The sequence below is a fragment of the Nicotiana tabacum genome, chromosome 4 (genome assembly GCF_000715075.1).
Source record: "Nicotiana tabacum cultivar K326 chromosome 4, ASM71507v2, whole genome shotgun sequence".
NCBI lineage: Eukaryota > Viridiplantae > Streptophyta > Magnoliopsida > Solanales > Solanaceae > Nicotiana > Nicotiana tabacum.
Window position 1 is genome coordinate 135,186,175 of NC_134083.1, and position 10,979 is coordinate 135,197,153.

The window sequence follows — 10,979 nt, forward strand, 5'->3', positions numbered from 1 at the left end:
ACTTCGTTAATTACCAAAAAGAAAAAAGGTTAATTCCACTAAACATCCCCATAATATGAATAAGGTCAGGTATACCCCATGTATTTTAGAATCCAACCCTTACACCTCTTATTTTATAAAAATTCTATACTGACACTTCCTATGAGGTGTTCGTAACTAATTATATTAAAATATAATTATTAAATGATAAATTAAAACTTTTTACGTACTTTATTCATGCCTTTGAATTCCTTATTTTTATTTAGTTATAATATTTATTTTATATGAAGTTCTCATTTTTATTTTGTTTGTTTATGGAGTATATTGTCGAAATCGGGCTCGAATATTGCACGACAGATCGGGCTCGGAACGCGAAGGGTTGAAGATCGACCACGAGTCTCATCGAACCAGAACACGAGGTTAGAATGTCCGTCCTCGAGAACATTGAGCCCATGATCCCGGAATCGACCCTGAACCCGAATATGCTCGAGGAAACATTGTCGATATAACCAACAGAAGACCGAAATAACGGAAGGCCGAAATATCCGTAACCGGTCGGATATTTTAACGAGAATCTCGGCACGTATCAATAAAGAACCGAAAAATCAGCAAACCATGAGATTTTTACCTTTTATAGAATTGTACCTAAAGTAGGACTCCCCTACTATATAAAGGGGGTCTGATTACTTGTAAAACATATTGTAACACGCATCCAAAAGTAATATATTATTATTCTCGTCAAATTCTTGTTATTCTCTTGTTGTTTCTGCTCTTATATCAGAAAAGCATTTTTCGCTCGAGGGTGGCAAACCTTCAAGGCTAAGACTGTTCAACTTGTGTGGTTAGCATTTACTTTTCCATTACTTATTTCAATTACAATCTGATTTGTCCTTTAGTATCAAATTAAATCACGTATCCTTAAAACCACTTATAAATTTAATTGTTATCCGATTTTGAGGGTAAACAGTTTGGCGTCTATTGTGGGACTAAGAATAATAGTAGTTTTTTGATACAAATCTCTATAACACACATTACTTTACACTTGCTCTTTGAAGTGTCTTTGATTTCAGGATAAAACGTAAAATGTCAAACTCTCAATCAGCACCCCTACATGTTGACAACGAGTCTAGTCACCACGGCGAAAATAACAACATAGCGCCCGGTGAAGGAGTACGGCCCGTTGATCCCATCGGAATCCCGATCGTAGATCCGATTGACGCTAATTCATATATGGATATCGACGCAAACTTGCCTACCGACCCCGAAAATAACGTATGTGGTGGAGCCCGATCGGCAACTCGAAACACACAAAATATTGAAGGAGACGGGATCAGTCTACGGGGTGATCTTCGAAATGGTACAGGCTCAACAGGCGGAGATAGCTCAGTTACAGAACCAAAGCCATGCACCAAGCAGGGTTGAGCCCGATCCACCCCGGGAAGTCATCCGCAGGGATGAACCGGTCATAGAAAGGTCAAATGAACATGAATCGGGGGCAAACCCCGAGATCATAAAGATGCTCGAGGAGCTGACAAAACGGATAGAATTAGGGGAGAAGAAAATCGAAGCTAATGACAAAAATATGGAAACCTACAATTGTAGGGTAGACCAAATCCCAGGAGCGCCGCCAATATTAAAAGGCCTGGATTCCAAGAAGTTCGTGCAAAAACCTTTTCCTCCAAGCGCTGCTCCGAAGCGATCCCTAAGAAATTCCGCATGCCTGAGATTGCTAAGTATAACGGACCGACCGACCCAAATAAGCATGTAACCTTTTACACATGTGTCATCAAAGGGAATGACTTGGAGGATGATGAGATCGAATCTGTCCAATTGAAGAAGTTCGGAGAAACCCTATCAAAAAGGGCTATGATATGGTATCATAACCTACCTCTTAATTCTATTGATTCATTTGTTATGCTTGCGATTCTTTCGTGAAAGCACACGCCGGAGCCATCAAGCTCGAGACCAGGAAATCAAACCTTTTCAAAGTAAAACAGAAGGATAACAAGATGCTTAGAGAGTTCGTTTCCCATTTTCAAATGGAACGAATGGATCTGCCGCTGGTCACTGATGATTGGGCTGTTCAGGCTTTCACTCAAGGGCTCAATGTTTGAAGCTCGGTGGCCTCACAGCAGTTGAAACAAAACCTGATAGAATATCCGGCCGTTACTTGGGCCGTTGTGCATAACCGGTATCAATCGAAGATCAAAGTGGAAGATGATCAACTTGGGGCCTCTTTGGGGTATATTTATCCCGTCAGAACCTTCGACAGAGTCAAGAGAGACATCGATCGTGAACCGAGGACAAACAGGGATCGGTATCAGCATATAATGGAGACCGAAGAAGCAGTGGGTCAGGGCGGAACTCCATGAGAAAAGAAAGGAGAAATGACCAAAGTCAGAGCAACCGAGGACTCATGACCAAAAATAGCTTCAACAGGTCCATCGGGCCTAAAGAAGCACCGCGACTATCGGAATATAACTTTAATGCCGATGTTGTCGGTTATCGGGTGCATCAAAGATACCAAATGGCCTTGACCTCTACAATCCGATCCAACCCAAAGGGATCCTAACCAGATATGCAAATATCATGGCAAATATCATGGCACTCATGACTATTCAATAACGGGCATCTTCGAGAATTCTTGAGCGACCGAGCCAAGAATCATTTCAGGAACATGGATTTTAACAAACAGACAGAACAAGAAGAACCTCAACACATCATTAACATGATCATCAGTGCGGTCGATATCCCTCAGGGACCAATGTTGAATCATACCAAAGTATCTATCACTAGAGAGAAACGAACTCGAGACTACATACCGGAAGGAACTTTATCTTTCAATGATGAGGCCCGGAAGGGATTGTACAGCCCCACAATGATGCGCTGGTAATATCTGTACTCGTAAAAATAATTCGAGTTAAACGTATGTTAATTGATCCAGGTATCTCGGCCAACATCATTCGATCGAGGGTCGAGGAGCAGCTCGGTCTACAAGACGAAATCGTGCCTACAGTCTGAGTTCTAAACGGATTCAACATGGCATGTGAAACCACTAAGGGTAAGATAATATTACCGGTAAACACCGCCGGTACCATATAGCAAGCTAAGTTTTATGTAATCGAAGGAGACATGAGGTACAACGCTTTGTTTGGAAAGCCATGGATCCACAACATGAGGGCAGTACCCTCAACTCTGCACCAAGTGTTAAAATTCCCAACACCGGATGGAATTAAAATGGTCTACGGACAACAGCCATCCATAAAGGAGATGTTTGCGGTCGAAAAGGCAATTCTGATATCCGCACTTACAATGACAAAGGGGTCGAGTTCGATTACAAAGCTAGAAACCAAATAGCAATTACCGACACTAGCTCCGACCCAACCGAAAAAATAGGAGACTGATAAAGACGATGATTATGGGGTACCCAGGTCTTTTATAGCCCCTGATGATTCCGACGCCACCAAATCGACGGCCGAGGAGCTGGAACAGGTCATATTGGTCGAGCATCTACCCGATCGATATGTATACCTGGGCACGAGGCTAAATCCCGAGCTTAGGAAAAAAACTCATTCAGTTTCTTATGGCTAACATAGATTGTTTCGCTTGGTCCCACCTTGATATGATAGGGATCCCACCGGAGATAACCACTCACAAGCTGAGCCTGGACCAGAAGTTCCATCCGGTCAAGCAAAAGAGGAGACCCCAGTCCTAGGTTAAACATGCTTTCATCAAGGACGAGATATCTAAACTCCTTAAAATAGGGTCCATTCGGGAGGTTAAATACCCGGATTGGTTAGCAAATATAGTAGTAGTCCCTAAAAAAGAGAACAAATTAAGAATGTGTGTAGACTATAAGGATTTGAATAAGGCATGCCCCAGGGATTCTTTCCCTTTGCCCAACATCGATCGAATGATCGATGCCACGGACAGCCACGAGATCCTCAATTTTCTCGATGCCTACTCCGGGTACAATCAAATACGGATGGACCTGGGTGATCAGGAAAAAACCTCCTTCATCACTAAATACGACACTTATTGCTACAACATGATGCCATTTGATTTAAAGAACGTCTGTGCCACTTACTAATGCCTAGTAAATAGGATGTTCGAGGAACAAATAGGAAAATCAATGGAGGTTTACATTGACGACATGTTGGTTAAGTCCCTGCGAGCAGAGGACCATTTAAAATATTTACAGGAAACCTTGAGCATATTTAAGAAATACAATATGAAGCTGAACCCAGAGAAATACGCATTTGGAGTTGGATCAGGTAAATTCCTCGGGTTCATGGTATTCAACTGAGGAATCGAGATCAACCCCGACAAAATCAAAGCTATCGAAGACATCACGATTGTGGACAACGTGAAGGTCATGCAAAGATTAACCGAGTGCATACCCGTCCTGCGGCGATTCATTTCGAGGTCATCCGACAAGAGCCACCGATTCTTCGCACTATTGAAGAAGAAGAATAACTTCTCATGGACCCCGAAATGCCAATGAAATTTGGAGGAACTCAAATGGTACTTATCGAGCCCACCGCTGCTTCACACACCGAAAGAAGACGAACAACTATATTTGTACTTGGCAGTTTCGGAGATAGTGGTAAGTGGAGTCCTGGTTCGGGAAGAGCAAGATATGCAATTTCCAATTTACTATGTTAGCAGGACCCTAGGTGAGACCGAAACTAGGTATCCTTACCTAGAACAATTGGCGCTCGCTTTGCTAAGCACCTCTAGGAAACTAAAACCATACTTCTAGTCTCACCCCATATGTGTCGTAAAAACTTACCCGTTGAGAAACGTTATGCATAAGCCCGAGATCTCGGGCCGGCTGACCAAATGGGCCGTGGAAATCAGTGGGTACGATATTGAATAGCGACCCCGGACCGCCATTAAGTCTCAAAATTTGGAGGACTTTGTAGCTGACTTTACGCCGGCCCTAATACCCGAGGTCGAAAGAGAGTTATTGATCAACTCAGGGACCTCCTTGGGAATCTAGACCCTATTTACGGACGGCGCCTCGAACGCAAAAGGGTCCGGACTTGGCATCGTATTGAAGCCACCAATATGCAATGTAGTTAGGCAATCTATTAGGACTGTGAAATTGATTAACAATAAGGCCGAATATGAGGCCATGATTGCAGGTCTCGAACTAGCCAAAAGCTTGGGGCAGATATAATTGAAGCTAAGAGCGACTCCCTCCTTGTGGTAAACCAAGTTAATGGGACATTCGAGGTCAGAGAAGAACGAATGCAAAGGTACATATATAAATTGCAGGTAACATTACATCGATTCAAAGAATGGACTTTGCAACACATACCTCGGGATCAAAACAGTGAGGCTGATGCCCTTCCTAACCTAGGGTCATCGGTCGAGGACGACGAATTCAACTCGAGGTCAGTCGTACAATTTATGAGATCGGTAATGGAGGAAGGCCATGCCGAGATTAACTCAACGAGCCTAACTTAGGACTGGAGAAATAAATATATAGAATACATGAAGACCAAAAAACTGTCGTCGGATCCAAAGGAATCAAGGGCCTTACTTACAAAGGAACCTAGTTTAGCCTATCTGAAGATGGAACCCTGTTCAGAAGGGCGTTCGATAGCCCACTCGCGATATGTCTTGGACCAGGGGACACCGTATACGTTTTAAGGGAAATCCACGAATGCACCTGTAGAAATCATTCAAGCGCCGAATCACTGGTTCCAAAAGTTATCAGAGCCGACTATTACTGGATTGATATGGAAAAGGACGCAAAGGAGTTCGTACGAAAATATGATGAATGTCAAAGACACGCTCCGATGATTCATCAGCCCGGGGAACTGTTCCATTTGGTCTTGTCACTATGGCTGTTCATAAAGTGGGGAATAGATATTGTCGGCCCTCTTCCATGGGCACCTGGTAAGGCTCAATTCATATTGTTTATGACTGACTATTTTTCTAAGTGGGTGGAAGCCCAGGCATACGAAAAGGTAAGGGAGAAAGAGGTCATTGACTTCATTTGGGATCATATCATATGCCGATTCAGAATGCCGGCCGAGATCGTGTGTGACAACGGAAAATAATTTATCGGTAGCAAGGTAAGCAAGTTTCTCGAAGATCATAAGATCAAAAGGATCTTATCAACACCCTACCACCCCAGTGGGAACGGGCAAGCAAAATCGACCAACAAAACCATACTCCAAAGCCTCAAAAAGAGGTTAACCGACGCCAACAAAATGTGGAAGGAAATCCTACCTAAAGTCTTATGGGCAAACCGAACTAGTTCAAAGTCCAGTACCGGGGCCACCCCGTTCTCACTAGTCTACGGCACCGAAGCTCTGATACAGGTCGTAGTCGGAGAGCCAAGTCTCAGATTCCGATATGCAACCGAGGAATCAAATGACAAATCTATGAACATGAACCTCAATTTATTGGATGAAAGGTGCGAATTAGCCCTTGTCCGGTTGGCCGCCCAAAAGCAGCAGATCGAGAGATATTACAATCAAAGGACCAACCTTCGACACTTTAGTATCGGGGACTTGGTACTAAGGAAGGTTACATTAAACACCCAAATCTGGAATGAAGGGATGTTGGGGCCGAACTGGGAAGGCCCTTACCAAATTATCAAGATCACCGGTGAAGGATCGTACAAACTCAGAACGATGAAGGGTGAGCAACTACCGAACAATTGGAACATAGCTCACTTGAAGCGATACTATTGCTAAGGTACGATCCCATTCATTTCCTTTTATTTATTTACATTCCGAACTAACATTTGCAGGGAATCATCGAGAAACATTATAATTTTTAGGTCTGAAAGCGTGCGTTGCACTCTTTTTCCCTTGAACCAGTTTTGTCCCAAATGGGTTTTCGGCAAGGTTTTTAACGAGGCAACGGTAAATCGTGCTAACTTAGAATTGAAGGTCGGTTACGAATCCGTATCGAAGGTCACGACAACAGTATTTGATGCCTCTCTATGCTCGGCCCTCGAATAACAACTTTAGCAAGGAAAGAAACTTTACGATTCAATGATATCGGCTCGATCGGTAGGATTTACTGTAAGGGCCAAGCGGTCACATGAACCGTGCCCACATAGACTACTCAATCCCTGGCATGAAACATGTACACATGTGTAACTCTCACACACAAGAATAAAAGAAGTTTCTACCTTGCGGATAAATATCTTGTCCTTTAAGAATTTCTTTTTTTTCTTTTAAGGAATTTCGTACATTCGATCCCCTAAAGGTACCGAGCCCAAGGGCCGCCTTTTACCGGGTTCAAACGATCACCCCAATCAGGGACTGCCGTTCAAAATCAAACTCGGACGGCTCAAGCTATCGGAGCCCAAGGGAACAAGACCTATTAGGCAACGCCCGAACCTTAAATGCTACAACCACCCCATTCGGGGACTGTTATCTTAGGCAAATCCCAGATAACTCGGATTAAAACCCATTGGGCAACACCCGAACTAAAATGTCTACGGCCATACTGAAATGGCTCGGAGACGTCCGAGACCCGTAACTAAAACAAGGCCTTCAAAAAATTTCATAATCGGTTCTAAAGACCACCCTCGACAAACTATAATCTAAACTACTTTGGAAAAAGTTTCCGGTAATACCGAATTCCCACGATGTCTTAAAATGAAATAATGTTGAAGGCAAGGTTTGTTCGAACCTCCAAATGTAACCTAACTACTTCATGCTAAGGCATTTCGATCTTTGCGAATATAAATAATAAAGCAGAGGGAAAATTTAAAAGCTGTTGAAGGGAAAAAGCCTTATATACATATCAAAAAGTCTTTTTACAAAACCGCCCTAAAACAAATTTTTACAAAGGCCAAACGGCCTCGACAAAAGGGTAATATAAAAAGCAAAAAACAAAAACATCTGAAAAGAGCCTAAGTGGCCTAGTCTTCGCCGGGAGCCGCATCATCACATTCACCCCCCTGTCTTCCTCGGACTCGCCCAAATCCTCAGAACCTTCATCATCTTCGGGAAAGGCCAGTTTTTTGGCCTCGGCTTCGAGCTCTTTGGCAATCTCAATCTCAGCCGATAAGTCGAAACCCCGAGCATGAATTTCCTCGAGGGCCTCCCTTCGAGATTGCCATTTCGTGTACTCGATGACATCCTTTGCTCGAACCTGAGCCGCCTCGGTATCGGCCTTATAAATGGCCACCATCTCGTCGGCATCGATTTTAACTACCTTGGCCTCCGACTTGGCCGTCTCGAGCTCTTTGGCCAGCTTTTCTCGATCGGAAACAGCCGAATTTAGATGAGATTGAAGCCCCTCGATCTTTTTGGCCTGCACCAAGGCCTTTTTCTTCGCAGCTCGAAGACTCGGCCGAGGCCAGCTGTGCCCGGCCAGTCTTCTTTTTCGAGGGCAAGCGGTCTATGTTTATTTTCCATTCTTAGGCTTCGGCCTTTACTACATCCACCTCTGCCTGGAGCTGCTCGATTTTATCAAGTTTTTTTTGGACCTGCGGGTTCGGACCGTTAGCCACCATAACTGACTCATCGTCACTAACCTCAAGTACTCTTCTTACCTGCTCGACCAGGTCGGCATGCTCCTTCCGAGCCGCCTCTAGCTCAGCCTGGAGTCTCTCACTAAGAAGTTTGTAAGCATCCCTTCTTCTCAGTGAGCCCTCGAGTCTCGGCCTCATGATGGTTTAAATCTTCCCGATATCAGAGAAATGTCTCGTGATGAAGCACCAATGCCTGCAAGCACCAAGAAAAAAGTTACGATTATTTACGACTTAATCTAAGTACATAATAGAGGTCGTCAAGAGGCATCCGAAGTTACCCGACTTAATCTAAGTCTCAAGACCTTTACAGTGTCGGCAATGGGCTCGTCATCCAAATCATTAGGGGTAGGACACTTCGCACGTCAAGTATTTCTTTCTACCCGATTCGAAGGTGACTCATTCTTATCGAGACGAGTTTTATTAGTTGAACCATCCTGTTGACTTCTATCATGGATATTGTCCACGGGCTCGTCGTTGTTGTTTGATCCAACATTGAGCGAGTTGTTGACATCGTTGGGTGCCATAGTTGTTTTATGCTTACAACAGAAAAGCTTTAAAGTGTGTTAGTAAAAGATGAATGGATCAAAGTAATACCATAATTATCTATGCCTCACGGTGAGCGTCAAACTGTTTACCCAAAAAATAGTACTATAACATGGTTTATAGACACATGGATTAATTTGATCTGATAAAATAAAATAATAAAGTGCAAACAGAATAAATAAGGATAAATAAAGAAGAGACAAGCCTGAGCTTCAGAATGTTCCCAGCGGGGATCAAGAATAATTGAAAAATCTTGACCACACTCGTATAAAGCTTGAAAGAATGAGAGAAACAATATTAATTTTTTGCTACCGGTATTTCGTCATGTCTTTACAATAGAATGAAAACCTCTATTTATACTAGAGTTATGTGATATATGATCTACAAATTATACCCCCTTAATTACCAATACTAATGCAAAAGGTAGTTAAAAGGTGATGAATAACAATAAAAGATAATAAAATCTAATAAAGGCCAAAGAAATCTTGGGGTCTTCTATAACATTTCTATAATGGTCATATTTGAATTGCTCCTTACCCGTTTGTATCTAGTGTCACCATGATTGAGTCTTCTCGAGGCCAAAACCATTATCTTCTCGGTTTCTGAAGCTATTTAGAAGGAAAGTTAATTTAACTTTTTGCATAAGCACAATTATGGGTTTTTAATCATTCATTACTTGGTTTGCAATGTCAAACAACTGGTATATCTTCTCTGTTAAGTCTTCATTATCATCATAACGCTGCCTCCAAATTGTACTAATTGACATAGGAACAGTATTTAATATAAATTAAAATCAAGCACAAATCTTAGCATTTCGTTAAGATGGACATTTTTTAGAAGTGCATTAGAATAAAAGAGAATGGAATAAATTAATTCAAAATCAACAATTCAATAAAGCTACGAAATCCAAATATAATATAAGCAAAGAAATTAATTCCAATAAATCGAATATATTAACAAAAGAATCAGGTTAATACCCGAACAATGACAAATCACCAAACGACTATACAAATCAATCCTGAAAACGCAAATCTCTGTTCAAAAACGAACGCATTGTCTCAACGGAGCGAATAAGGAGACAAGTAGAGATGTCGCAATCAAGGAACCGGAAGCCGGTAAAGAGAACGCCGCTCCGGCGTCCGGTGACGGAGCCGGTGCCATCCCAATCTCCTGTGCGGAAGAAGCAACGGCGGCAAGGAGGACAGCGAGAATCAAGGCTTGGATTGTAATGCTAATTTGAGCCATAATCTCTGAGATCTGTTGTTATCGGAAAATTGAGAAATTGTGGTATGCTACAATATGTTCTGTGAGTTGGTGAAGAAGATGGTCAATAATGCGTGGTGATTATAAAGGATAGGAGCGGAGGGAGGGATTTGTGGGGCCGTATGTGAAGAGTGACAGGGGCGAGACTAGCGATTTTGAGAAATGGCCAGTTCACCTAACAGCTCATAATTTGGTGGTAGCGAATTTGAGAGAAGGCTTAGCCCAGCGGAAAACAATTCTCCATTTTCACGATATAGGAGGAAGGTTTGCGTATATATTATCTTCTCAAACTTCATTAATAATAGAATTACATTGATTTATTGTTATTGAATATGAGAAATGGCCAAGTTATTTGCTCAACATGATTATAGCTCCCTGTCTTCCATTATTTTACAAGAACTTTCGCTGAACACAAAGATTAAAAATTTTAATTTTAAATATATAATCATACTTGTTTGGCAATAAAAAAAATTTAAAATATGTATTGTTAAATCTACTAAGTAATATATTTATATGATCATATCATGTCATTTAAATTAAAATAAAAAATTTAAAATTAAATTATCGTATATAACGAAATTATTTTTTTGTAATAGAATAATAATAATAATCTTTTTCCATTAAAACTAAAATAGTATCACGTATATAAAATAAATCAGAGAGTGACGCTTTTTTATATATTTTT

At 41.7% G+C, this 10,979-nt stretch overlaps 1 long non-coding RNA gene across 2 annotated transcripts; it reads right to left on the reverse strand.

Moving 5' to 3' along the window:
- Positions 1 to 7,726: 7,726 nt before the first annotated feature.
- LOC107787203 (uncharacterized) lies at positions 7,727 to 10,758 on the reverse strand. 2 transcript variants are annotated; one of them, XR_001648341.2, is made up of 3 exons: positions 8,767 to 10,606; positions 8,510 to 8,681; positions 7,727 to 8,443 (listed from the first exon to the last, which is right to left on the reverse strand). It is a non-coding gene; the product is annotated as an uncharacterized LOC107787203 (long non-coding RNA). The 2 variants fall into 2 exon arrangements; XR_012708955.1 differs by having other exon boundaries at positions 7,727 to 8,681; positions 8,767 to 10,758.
- Between the last annotated feature and the right edge of the window lie 221 nt (positions 10,759 to 10,979).